At 44.7% G+C, this 12,750-nt stretch overlaps 1 protein-coding gene across 2 annotated transcripts in view; it reads left to right on the forward strand.

Moving 5' to 3' along the window:
- The first annotated feature begins 1,193 nt into the window (after positions 1 to 1,193).
- EGFL6 (EGF like domain multiple 6) overlaps positions 1,194 to 12,750 on the forward strand; it is a 51,568-nt gene continuing 40,011 nt past the window's right edge. Inside the window, exons 1-2 of one of the 2 annotated variants that reach the window (XM_081949537.1) lie at positions 1,194 to 1,459; positions 2,388 to 2,980. The gene's annotated coding sequence lies outside the window, so the exon portion shown is untranslated. Of the gene's footprint in view, positions 1,460 to 2,183; positions 2,269 to 2,387; positions 2,981 to 12,750 lie in introns of those variants that run through there. The other variant, XM_081949536.1, reaches the window with a different exon arrangement.

The raw sequence follows: 12,750 nt of genomic DNA on the forward strand, positions 1-12,750 counted from the left end.
AAAGTGCCCAGGGAAGGAGAAATTCTATCTGTTGTCCAAGACCAAGTCACACATTTAAAATACAGTAGAAAAATAATTCTTACATATATGAGGAAGAAACCTTATAAGCAATTCATTGGAGGTACCAAAAGATTTCTGTAAGGTAAAATTTTGCTATTGCCTTGGAAATAACCTCAGTCTCCTCTTCATGAGTAGGGTCTAACTGGCTCAAGCAGCATTGCGAATGAGCGAATAGTGGGCATTTTAGAAGGATATGTGGAGTAGACACAATTTCCATATTGAGTATGTATGCAAATATATACCCAATCTTTATAGGGAAGTCTGGCATATTGACTAGCTATCACTTGATAGGAAGAGCATCTATACAGATTAGGCAGAAGAGGCTTCTATTTGGGGCACACAGAATCATTTCGATGATATTGAGGCGTGTCCAAGGGGAGAGAACAATTCGTTTGTAACTGAAATGGGGAAAGTCCGACCAGCCAGCCTGGCCAGTCAAGCGGACGCAGCAAGAGACAAGAGCGGCATTGGATACGAAGGGTGGCTTTCTTCTTCATCTCCTCCTCCTTCATTGTACGCGCAGCGGAGCCAAACTGGGCGTTGTTCCTTCGGTCCCGCCCTTCACTTATCCACCACCTCATCGAGCTAGCTGCGAAATGGGACCAAGCCGTGGGGTTTGTGGGGAGAGTTATGGGCAAAGTGCGTGCTTGTGCATACACAGGACGCATTGAATTGTTTTTCTTCCAAGGGCGGTGTCATCAGAAGAAAAGTGCACCTTTGTGACTGAGCAAATAAAGAAGCCGATTACCTCCTCCAGGTTTTTATGACCCAAACCCTAATTACAGAGAACAATAAAGAGCCTCCTCCGTTCTTGGCTCAAAGTTGCGCTTTCTCCGTCGTTTTCTAAGGAACCTTAAGCAGAGTCCCCTCCCTTCCGGAGAACAGAGGCTCAGAGGTTGGCTTTTGCACCTTTGATTTCGGGACCTGAGCATATGCAATTAAAAATAGATCTGTTTTTTCGGGGGAGGAGCGGAAGGAAAACTTGGCGAAGCGCTGCAACAGATCTACTGCACCCATCTTCCAGGCTCAAATTTGTTTCAAGGCTCAAGCCAAGGCACTTTATCCGCCGAATCTGGCTTGCAAAGAGCTTCGCGAAAAGGCGCCTCTGAGACGAGCTCACACAAATGACGAGCTCAGGAATCTGAGAAGAGGGAATTAAACGGGTTAAAACCAGCTAAAAGGAAACATTTCACACTTCAAAGTATTTCCAAGCTGCCATTGCTGACTGCCCCAAACATTGGGTACGAGGGGATCGGCTGGCGCATGCTTGCCTAAGGAAGCCCAGAGGCCATGTCGGCAGTCGCAGTATGAAATATGTTGGCAACGTTTTTTCCTGTCCTGTTCTTAAAACTCCACCCCCTCTCAACCCATGAGTAAGACTGGCTTGAGTCATTCTAAAGTGTTTTGAGGTTGAAGTAGCGTTTCCTTGCTAAATGCTGCATATTTACCCATGTAGTGTGGCTGTATTACTATTATCCTTCTCATTTTTTCTTAACTACCTTCTGTTAGTATATTATGATTTATCACTTATTTGCATCTTATGAATTATAAGTGTAACTATGATTTACGATCAATGGCTTACCACTTGGTTGTTTGTATGTACACGGAGAGCTTATGCATCGGAGACAAATTCCTTGTGTGTCCAATCGCACTTGGCCAATAAAGAATATTCTATTCTAAAGCCAGCGAAAGTCCCAAATTACTTCGCTAGTCATTGCGACCGAGGTCAAATCAGGTGGTTAGCAGCGGGAAGGGTCAGTCTGAGATGTGTATTGGTTGTTTCAGAACGAAATGAAGCTGCCTCCTCCATTTGGCTATTCTATAGTTTCCCTAGGGAGCTGCAAGCCGTAAGTCATGCCGCTGCCTAACTGCTGGCGTGCTTGGCTGGGAGTACAGAAAGAGCTTTATAACGCTGTATAGATTTTGCCGCGTGGTGCGTAGTTTAAATAGCAAACCAATGGAACGATGTGCCAACTCCCTGTCCCTGGCCTGCACGAACAAAGCATGCAGGCATCTGGAAATCAGCATGTATTGACTTTGACTACCTCAAAAAAAAAAAAGGAAGAGCAGAGACCTTAAGGAAAAATGCTGCCTGTGACTCAGCTCCTTTTGTGACTCAGATTAAAAAAAAAAACCTAGCATGGGTTGTGACAAAATGGGGAGTAGGAGGTTGAAGACAGGAAACCGCCGAAACATAACAACCCTGCAGTAAGTCCCAACCTACTGCTACTGTGCTGTAATTGGTGGGTGTTTTGGTTACGGGCTGATCACGTAGAAAAGGGGGAGAACAAAGCCTGCATGTCATTTTCTTCTTTTTTTTTTTGTAGTTTAACTCGGTAATAGGGAAAGACCCGATATAGCATGGCGCCTACTGCCATCTGTTGAGCATGGTGTAGAATGGCGTTGACAAGGCTATTGGTGTTTTAAAAAGTCATCTGGGCTTCATTATGCTGAAATTGAAGATACAGAATACTTCGAGTCGAAGTTGGCAGAAAAAAATCCTATGAAAAAGGGTCTTGAACTCATCTTTATTACAGAGAGGACATTTCCTTTGTGAATGACTGCAAGGATTATTATGCCGCTACTGACCTCCTGAAGAAATATTTTGCTATTCAGCCCTAGGAAGCACGCCAGGCAAGTCAGTCTGGATTTCTTAATAAAGGTTGTCCTTTGGCACACACTTAAAGGAAGCCAAGACTGGTATTTATAAAAGAAAAGAGCAAGCTGAGTCAATGTACAGAACACTCATGTTCTCAGAATATTTCCCAGCACCAAATACAGCATGAATTGTGCAGAAATCTCTCAGAGGAAAAACTCAATCAAGAACCACATTATTGATTATAATGGATTCTGCAATTGTCTTCCAGTCTGCAGAGGAAAAAAACACATTTTCTGCAAGACTCCCTGGAGATGAGACCTAGTAAGTGGAAATATAAGCTACAGGCTTGAAAATGGATTAAAGTTCATGGAGAATATTATTGAAATTAGAGGGATTAGGCCCCAAATAAGATTGGGTACCAAATAATACTGTAATTACAATAGCAAAACAATGAAGACGGCATATGCAAAATTTAAGGTAATCAGAAGAGAATTCAGTAAAGGCTGTTCTTTAGCCAGCTTGGTCCACTATAAATGAACTACGAGTTAAATTGTATTATTTAGAACAGATTCTTGAATTTGTGTTATGAAGGTGATAATACCATTTGCCATTTTATGAGGATTTTTTTGCTTCAGGGTATGAGAATTATGGGTTACTACTGGTGTTAAGTCATTTTTTTAAAAAAAAAGCCTTTATCAAAATTAATTTATCTTTTAAAAACACATTGCCACACCTACTTTGAGTGCTAAAATAATTAAGCATATTTATATATAACTCAGTGATTCCAGGAGGCACACAACATTATTACAAGCACAGTTGAGTTGCGCCTCATTTGATGACCTTTTTGCCATGGTTGTTAACAAATCACTGCAGTTGCTAAGTGAATCTGTTTCCCCCATTGACTTTGCTTGTTGGAAGCCAACTGGGAAAGTTACAAATGGTGATCACATGATTCTGGGACAATGCTAATTAATAAGAACCGGAATTTTGATCAAGGGGCTATGGGGATGCTGCAACAATTGTAAGTGTAAGAAACAGTGATACCTCACTTTTTTGAATGCTGTTGTAACTAGATGGTTGTAAGTCAAAGACTACCTGTATTTCAACAGGTTGATACATAATACAGATAATGCCTTTCGGCAATAAGCTTCCCCCAATACGTTTACTTTCTATGTGGAAAGTATATTTCGGTGAGATGAAATCCTAGATGTTGGGTTCTTAAACCACAAGACTCATTTAAAGAGGTTCAGTCAATTTCAAATTGCACAAGTGCTGAAAATATTGCTTTCCCTCTTAGGTTTGGAGTGCTTTGACCTTAAACCTCCATACTTCTATTTAAAAACTGAGTTTTACCCTATCTGGTAAATTCTTCCTACTCATTCTGAATAATTATACTGAAAGATCACCGCTTGGTTGCCGTTGAAATCCAAGCTTGATAAATAATAAATTGAGGTAATATTAAAATTGTTCTCAGGACAGTGTGTTATTACTCTCCTATCAATTCAGTGGGACGTATTCCAAGTAAACTTACCAAGCTGGAGAAACAAATGTATTAAATATACAGTCTGAATAACACAATGTTGCCAACATGATAATAACCCTGGACAAAGCAGCCATGACATTATTGTACACAATAATGACAATAGAAGCAAAACTATGTTCCACCATTGGGTGTCACTCTTCCTTTATATAAAAAAATTGTATTTGTCTCGGTGGAAAACAATGGACAACTCTGAAAATCTTCCATTTCAAAGTAGCAGGGGGGGGGGAGATTGGTTTTTGGAACACCTGATGTCACAGGTGTATAAAAAACTTTCTAGGCAAAACAGTATTTGTGTTTCTTTGCTTTATGCTCTAAAAGCACTATGGAGCGGTGTCAGTGGTGGGTTGCAAATCCCGTTCCAACCGGTATGGTTGGAACAGGGCCGGCAGCCTCCGCATGCGTTCAAGCACCTCCATGATGCTCTGCAATGCTCCAGCTGCTCCGTAGAGCATCGCGCATGCGCTGCATGCACCATAATAATAATAATAATAATAATAAGTTTGAATTTATTAGCCGCTCCCTTTCCAAGTAGGACTCGGGGCGGCGTACAATGGGGCATATAAAACACAGAAAATATATAAAACACATAGGCGTACATACAGAACATACATACAAATACACGAACACGGACTCGGAGGAGGTAAACAATTTACATCATATAGACGGTTAAAAGACCCGCATTAAAATACCCCAATTGTAAAAACCCAATATAGAATTAAAATTTAACGTTTAAAATACAATTTAAAAACAGTTAGGAGGAATAAGAATAATTACGATTGAGCCAGGCCAGATAATTGAAAGAGGTGGGTCTTCAGCTGTACACGGAAGAAGCGGAGATCGGAAGTAATCCTGATGTCACGGGGGAGGTCATTCCACAGGGCTGGGCCCACCACAGAGAAGGCTCTGCTCCTGGGTGTCGCCCCCCGGCACTGTTTGGCGGACGGCACCCGGAGAAGTCCCTCTCTGTGTGAGCGAATTGGTCGTAGGGATGTGTGGGGCAGGATGCGATCCTGCATATAACTAGGCCCTGTGCCATGAAGCGCTTTAAAGATCATAATCAAAACCTTGAAACGCACTCGGTAGACCACAGGAAGCCAGTGCAGCTCGCGCAGGAGAGGTGTTACAGGGGAGTATCTAGTCCTCCCCATAATCACCCGCGCGGCCGCGTTCTGGACCAACTGTAGTCTCCGAGTGCATCTCAAGGGAAGCCCCATGTAGAGAGCATTGCAGTAATCCAGGCGAGACGTCACTAGCGCATGGGTGACTGTGCGTAGGGCATCCCGGTCCAATAAGGGGCGCAATTGGCGCATCAGGCGGACCTGATGGAACGCCCCCCTTGCCACGGCTGTTACATGGTTATCCATGGACAGCCGGGCATCCAGGAGGACGCCCAAATTGCGCACCTGTTCCATGGGGGCTAGTTGGACGCCCCCGATGGCCAGAGATGGAAGCACCTGGTTGAACCGGGAGGCCGGAAGCCACAGCCACTCCGTCTTGGAAGGGTTGAGTTTTAGTCGGTTGCCATCCATCCAGACCCGTACGGCCTCCAGACACCGGGACATCATTTCGACGGCCTCATTGGGGTGGTTCGGGGTGGAAATGTATAGCTGAGTATCATCAGCATACAGATGATATCCCACCCCAAAACCACGGATGATCTCGCCCAGCGGTTTCATATATGTGTTGAACAGGAGAGGCGAGAGCACCGATCCCTGTGGCACTCCACATGTGAGTGGCCTCCAGGTCGAACTCTGCTCCCCTGTCAACACACGTTGCGTCCGATCAGAGAGGTAGGAGCCAAACCACCGTAAGACGGTGCCCCTGACTCCCAGCCCCTCTAGCCGGTGCAACAGGATACCATGGTCGATGGTATCGAACGCCGCCGAGAGATCTAATAGGACCAGGATAGAGGAACAACCCCTATCTCTGGCCCTCCAGAGATCATCAACCAATGCGACCAAGGCCGTCTCTGTGCTGTGCCCGGGTCGGAAGCCGGACTGGCGCGGGTCTAGATAATCATTTTCCTCCAGGTGACGTGGGAACTGCTGTGCTACCACACTCTCTACAACCTTCGCTAAAAAAGGAAGGTTGGAGACTGGACGATAATTGACTAGGTCCGTTGGGTCCAGGGAAGGCTTCTTGAGCAGGGGCCTCACCACCGCCTCTTTCAAGGCGGCCGGTAGAGACCCCTCACCCAACGAGGCGTTCACCAGGCCCAGGAGCCAGTCGCGCGTAACCTCCCAGGATGCCAGTACAAGCCAGGAGGGACACGGGTCCAATAAACATGTGGTGGGTCGCAGACGTCCACGCAACCTGTCCAAATCCTCGATGGCAACCGAGTCAAACTCCTCCCAAAGCGGTCCCTCAAGACTCGCAACGGGCGTCTCCACTGAACCACTGAAAGGGGTCCATCCCATCCGGATTTGAGCGACTTTGTCCTGTAGATAATTCCCAAACTCCTCTGCTCTGCCCTGTAGTGGGGCTTCCCGTGGTCTCTCAAACAAGAGGGAACGGGTCACCCGAAACAGGGCAGCAGGGCGGTTATCTGCAGACGCAATAAGAGCGGCACAATGTTAACGTTTGGCCGCTCTTAATGCCACAAGGTACGTCTTCAAATATGCTCGTACCTGTGCTCGGTCAAATTCGGAACGGGAGGATCTCCAACGACTCTCTAGGCGTCTCTTGTGGCGTTTCATCACCCTTAGCTCCTCGGTAAACCAAGGTGCCAGGGTGGTTCGTCGCCGCAGGAGAGGCCGCAAAGGCGCCACCCGGTCTAGGGCCCCGGCAGTCGCACTATTCCATGCGTCTACCAGGTCCTCCACTCGGGGGCGGGTCAGGTCCACAGTAGGTGGCCCAAGTTCCGTCTGGAACCTATCCGGTTCCATCAGGCGCTTGGGGCGGAACCATCTAATACCTTCCAGTTCCGCCTCCTCGCGGCGGGGGGTAGCACCAGGGAAGTCCAGCCGGAGAAGTGAGTGATCCGACCATGACAGGGGAATAGTGTCTAGATCCCCTATTCCCAGATCACTCGTCCACTGGCCAGAGACAAAAACAAGGTCCAGGGTGTGGCCTCCCTCGTGAGTAGGGCCCTGAATTAACTGGGTCAGGTCCATGGCTGTCATGGAAGCCATGAACTCCCGAACCCCCTCAGACGCTTCTCCCATCGACGGCAGATTAAAATCCCCCATCACTAAAAGTTTGGGGGTCTCAACCGCCACCGATGAGATCAGCTCAAGGAGTTCGGGCAGGGCCGCTGAAGTATAGCGAGGAGCCAGGTATACTATCAGCAGGCCCAACTGCCTCCCTGGGCCCCATCTCACGACGAGGGACTCACACCCGGATGTCTGCGGCACAGTGAACTCTCTCGGCTCTAAGTCTTCCCGGATAATCACAGCTACCCCACCGCCCCTTCCCTGGGCCCGAGGCTGGTGAAATGCTCGATAACCTGGTGGGCACATTTCCACAAGGGGTAGACCTCCCTCGTGGCCCAACCAGGTCTCGGTTATTCCGGCGAGGTCCGGCTCCCCCTCCAAAATTAGATCGTGGATGAGGGGGGCCTTATTGACAACGGACCTCGCATTGCATAACAGCAGTCTCAGGCCTTGGGTCTGTAGGTCCTGACCACCTAGTATGCAGGGGTTGGTACAAACGACCGGGAATGACCAAAAGCCCCGGTCTCCCAACCGACTACGTGCTCTTAAGTTGTCCTCACACCTGCCCCTCCCCACGACTGTTGGTATTAAGGAGCCCTGAACAGGAATGCTATCTTCCCTCTCCTCCCCCACTCCGCTCCCTCCTCTTTCGACCACACCTAAGTGCCTGGCTCTACCATCCCTCCTAACCGGTTCCCCCCCCCACCCCTAGAACCCCTTACAATTTTTAAAAAAAGATTTTATTAAAAAACCCCTCAATGTGCGCTTCCTCCACCTCTCTGGGTTAATAAACCCGTCCTCGAGGTGGGTCCTAGAAAGGGCAGGAGGACATAACTGCGAGAGGGGGGATTCTCGCAATAAAATAAGGTCAGACCTCGCATACATGACAAATAGTAGATAGTAAATACGCCGGGCTACAGAAGGATTCTGGGTGCTGAGATGTTAAATAAGTCTACCCGTAGAAATCATAACGAACGGCAACTAAGATCACAAAATGAGAAAAGAAGGGGAAAGAAATCGGTAGAAGTAGCTAAAAATAAATAGGCCCACCATAGGGGTTAGGCAGTTCTTCAAAGTCCATAAGTTAGGCAGTTCTTCAAAGTCCATAGGGGGGTGAGCAGGTGATTCATAGCGACAGGGGGGGGGGGAATTCAAATAGTTCCCCGTAGTTCTTCCAAGCCCCTGATAGTAAAAATTCTCAGAGACTATACGACGGCAGGTGAACAAGCCCTGATGGGGAGGGGGTGGTGTCAGCGGCTCACCGTGCATCTTTCAAGCGCCAGCGTCGCCACCGCGCCATTTCAGAAGGCCTCTATTATTCATTCCGATGCCCTCCGCAAATCCAACATCCCCGGTGACTCAGATATTTCATAATGGATGTTTCGCGCCCAGCTCCAACCTCCCACGATGTCCACTGGGCTTCTAGAAGGCTCGGGGCACCCATGCGCCTGTACGGAAGCGCAGAAGCCTTTAAAGTCCGATAAGGAGCTTGGGTGGGCCCTCCGGTGCTCTGAGCTGGCTCCATATGCCCATACCGCCTGCAACCCACCACTGAGCGGTGTATAAGTCCAAGTGCTATTGCTAAGTGCTATGTAACATATCAATAGCTTAGTCATGCAACACAGGGACAAATCCATGGGAGCTTGTATAAGCAAGAATCAGAATACCATTGTTCCTTGGCCCTGGAGAGTCTGATTCTCCAGTTAGCAGCTGGAATGTTCTGCAAGGCAGGGTGGGACAATTTAGTTTACTGCCAGAAATTTAAGGACCAGATAGGCTATATCAGGAATGTTGTTTTAAAATTGTTTTAAAATTGTATCAGCAGGTGGCAGCACCTCCTGATCTTGGGTGATCTCAGAAACTGAATACAGAATACAGGTAGTCCTCGAGGTAGGAGCCTAATGGAGCCTGCCCATTAGGTTCGTAAGTCAAAAAAATTCTCAAATGAATAAGACCCAATTTTACAATTTTTTAAAATCAAATTCATTAATTGAATCAAATGTCTCGTGAAATGAATGAAGATATGACTTACTTCCAGCCCACCACCAATCAGCTGTTTCCATCTCCACTGATCAGCTGTTTCCAATACAGCCGAAGAACTAATTTAGATTTAAAACCTCTTTATAAAAAAAAAAACAGTCCTGATCAGCACAATCCTCTCCAGGCAAAATCCAAAAATTCATATAAATAGCTTGCAAATTTGAAAATCAGCAGTTTAGAGAATAGATTCAGCACACAACATTATAGAATGCTTTGTGTAAATGTTGGCTAGCATTTCTACAAGCAGTTTCAAAGCAAATGCAGACAAACTTCATCTTTTGCAAAGAACTGTACCTACAAACACAATACTGTAGTTTGCAAAGTGTAGTACAGTACTTAAAAAGAAGCAGAGCAGTTCCCAAAGTCCTTACAAACAGTATACTATACTATAAAGTAACAAAATAATTTTTTTAAAAAAATGGGAGAAATTCTAGCACACTACTGATAGTTCTCAGCCCAGGCAGCAGCAGATCGTACACGCAGCAACAAACAAACAAACAAAAACTTTTGGAACCAGGCTGGCTGCAAAGATCATGGGATCTTTTTTGGCCATGTAACCAGGGTCAAAAAAGAAAACCTGCTGGCTTCCGGAAATTGCCTCCTAAGCCCAAACAGCCCAGGCAAGTCACAGAGTTGAAAATGGTGGTTGCTGCAGCAGTGACTGAATCCAGGTCACATGGCTACAGAGGCCTATTTTTGATCGCAGTTCTGAATTTCTAACATAAGTATCCTTTCTGAATTCATTCGTTCTGGTGAAAATTCGCTGAAGGAACCCTCATATACAGGGGAATTACCTGTAAAGAATAACAGAATTCAAAGGGACCTTGGAGATCTTCTAGTCTTCTCTTTTGCTCATGCAGGATACCTTATACCATTCCAGACAAATGACTGTCCAATCTTTTCTTGAAAACTTCCAGTGATGGAGCACCCATGACGTCTGAAGGCAAGCCGTTCCACTGATTAATTGTTCTCACTAACAGGAAAATTCTCTTAATTCTAGATTGGAGATCTCTTTGTTCAGCTTCCACTTGGTACTTCTTGTCCTGGCCTCAGATACTTTAGAGAATAGATTGACCTCCTCCTCATTGTGATAGTTCTTGAAATATTGGAAGACTGCTGTTATATTACTTCTGGTCCTTTTTTTGTTGAACTACATAGTTCCCACAACTGTTCATCGTACAGTACCCTAATTATGTTTGTTGCTCTTCTCTGCACTCTTTTTAGAGTTTCAACATCTTTTTGTGTCGTGGTGACTAAAAGTGGATGCAATATTCCAAGTGTGGTCCTACCAATGAAGTATAAAGCAGTACTAAAATTTCATCTTATCTTTATTGTCTCTCTGTTGATGCAGGCTAGGACTGCATTGGCTTTTTTGGCAATTGGAGCACACTTCTGGCTTATACTTAAGTGGTTGTCTACTAGGAAGCTTAGATCCTGTTCACAGTTACTGCTGTTGAGCCAGGTGACACCTACTCATGGGGGGTGGGAAATCCAGATGATGTCACATTACTATTGTAATCATCTTATTCTCCTTGGTTTCTTTATTTTATCCAAGAACCAGAAGAAAAACATATCCAATCCATTAAAAGGGGGGGAAAGCAAGATAATAAATCAAGTCAAGGTCTACCCAAAATCTCATTTCCAATATCTCATACACACCCATGCCAGAACCTCAATACATCACTATTCTGGACCCGGTGTTCTCTAAAGAGAACAAATCAATTCTAAACTATATTTGGCTCCTGATAATTTTTTTTAAATCAGAATTTGTATGGAAGAAAGGGAAGAAAAGGAAATACTGGAGTAGTGAAAGAAAAAAAAAACAATTTTATGTTTTTTTGAATGAAGAATATCCTTTCACAATGAACTAATCCAAAATGGATATAGCAGAAATTAAACTGTCAAAGATATGCCTTTTCATTTGGGGTCCTGAGGGAATTTCATTAACTGATTTCCAGAAACAGCAAAAGTGCCTCATGCTGAATCTTCTGTCAGATTCTTGGCAAGAATTCAAATTGCTTTCAAAGAAATTAATGGGCGGAAAACCTATAATAGTGGATGAAGAACCAAAATGGTTGGTTTAAGAGCTCCAGGCCTTTGGTTTGGAAATGCTTTTTTTGAATATTACAAAAGCAAACAGCATACTCATAAATTACTCAATGTAGTCTGTAATTATTCAAACTATGTTGAAGCATAGCTGATCTTCTTCCTATCAGCATGATTTCCAGACAAAGTAAGAAGCAATAATGAGTAGCAAATGAATTGGCTTATAGCTTCCTATAGTGACAATGTAGAGATTGCTTCTTTTCTAACTTGAAGGTGATTTGGCTATCTCCATTATTCTTATCTTAAACTGAGGGACTTAAGAGTTGAAGGATGTGACTGTGACCATGCTGTTTAGGAATATTGGGAGCTAGAGAAGAAATGTTAGGAACTATTATAATTTGTATTAATGTCCAGAGAAATGGCCCTTGACTTTAACAGCAGAATAAATTAATACATTAGTTGTTAAGATAGGTGACCTTGCAAATGGAATGAATGAATGGATAAATAAATAAAGTTAAGGATTAGAGCACAGGTGTCAAACTCGCGGCATCATGTTGTCATCACGTGATGTATAGTGACATTGTTTCCTTTGCAGAGCTATGGTGGGCATGGCCTGCGCATGACGCATCTGGCCTGCAGGTCACCAGTTTGACACCCCTGGATTAGAGGATCAGGGTTGAGATCATAGCTGTACTTAGGAATCAAGGCAAGATTATTAGTTGTTACTCCAAAAATCCATAAACTGAACATGAAAGCAGTAATCCTTTCCGTTTCTTGCTCTTTTTCAACCAATGCCCAGAAGCCCAATTAACAAACTGGTATTGAACATTTTATTTCAAATTCTTTTCAGAATCATCTAAGCTACCGTAGTGACTTATCAGAACATCTGTGAGATTCTTTTTCTTCTTCCCTTAGGATCTGCCAAAAATCAGGTTCAGATGGCAACATAAAAGAAGGTATTTCCCAGCAATTCCGGGATTTCCTACTGAGTCCTGCTATTTTAAATCAATAGCCAAGATGTTCATCAGTAATTCTCCAACCCCATCCTATGGTTTGTCACTGTGGAAGAGTAAGCAGCTAGGAAAATTGCAGGTACCTCTGCTGCATTCTACCCTCCTATTTGATCCTTCTCCCCAGCATCAGCAGGGCAAAACTGCTTATAAAATCTGCAGTCTTGAAACAGATAGTGGAGGAGACAAGCATATTTTGCAAACTCTGCATCAGCCACCATAACCCCAAAAAGCAGCCAAATATAGGAAGGGGTTTCTTTTCACGGAAATGGAAGAAAAAGAAGAGACAAAGCAAAACAA

Source organism: Natrix helvetica (genome assembly GCF_964273705.1).
Source record: "Natrix helvetica genome assembly, chromosome: 3".
Classification (NCBI taxonomy): Eukaryota; Metazoa; Chordata; class Lepidosauria; order Squamata; family Natricidae; genus Natrix; species Natrix helvetica.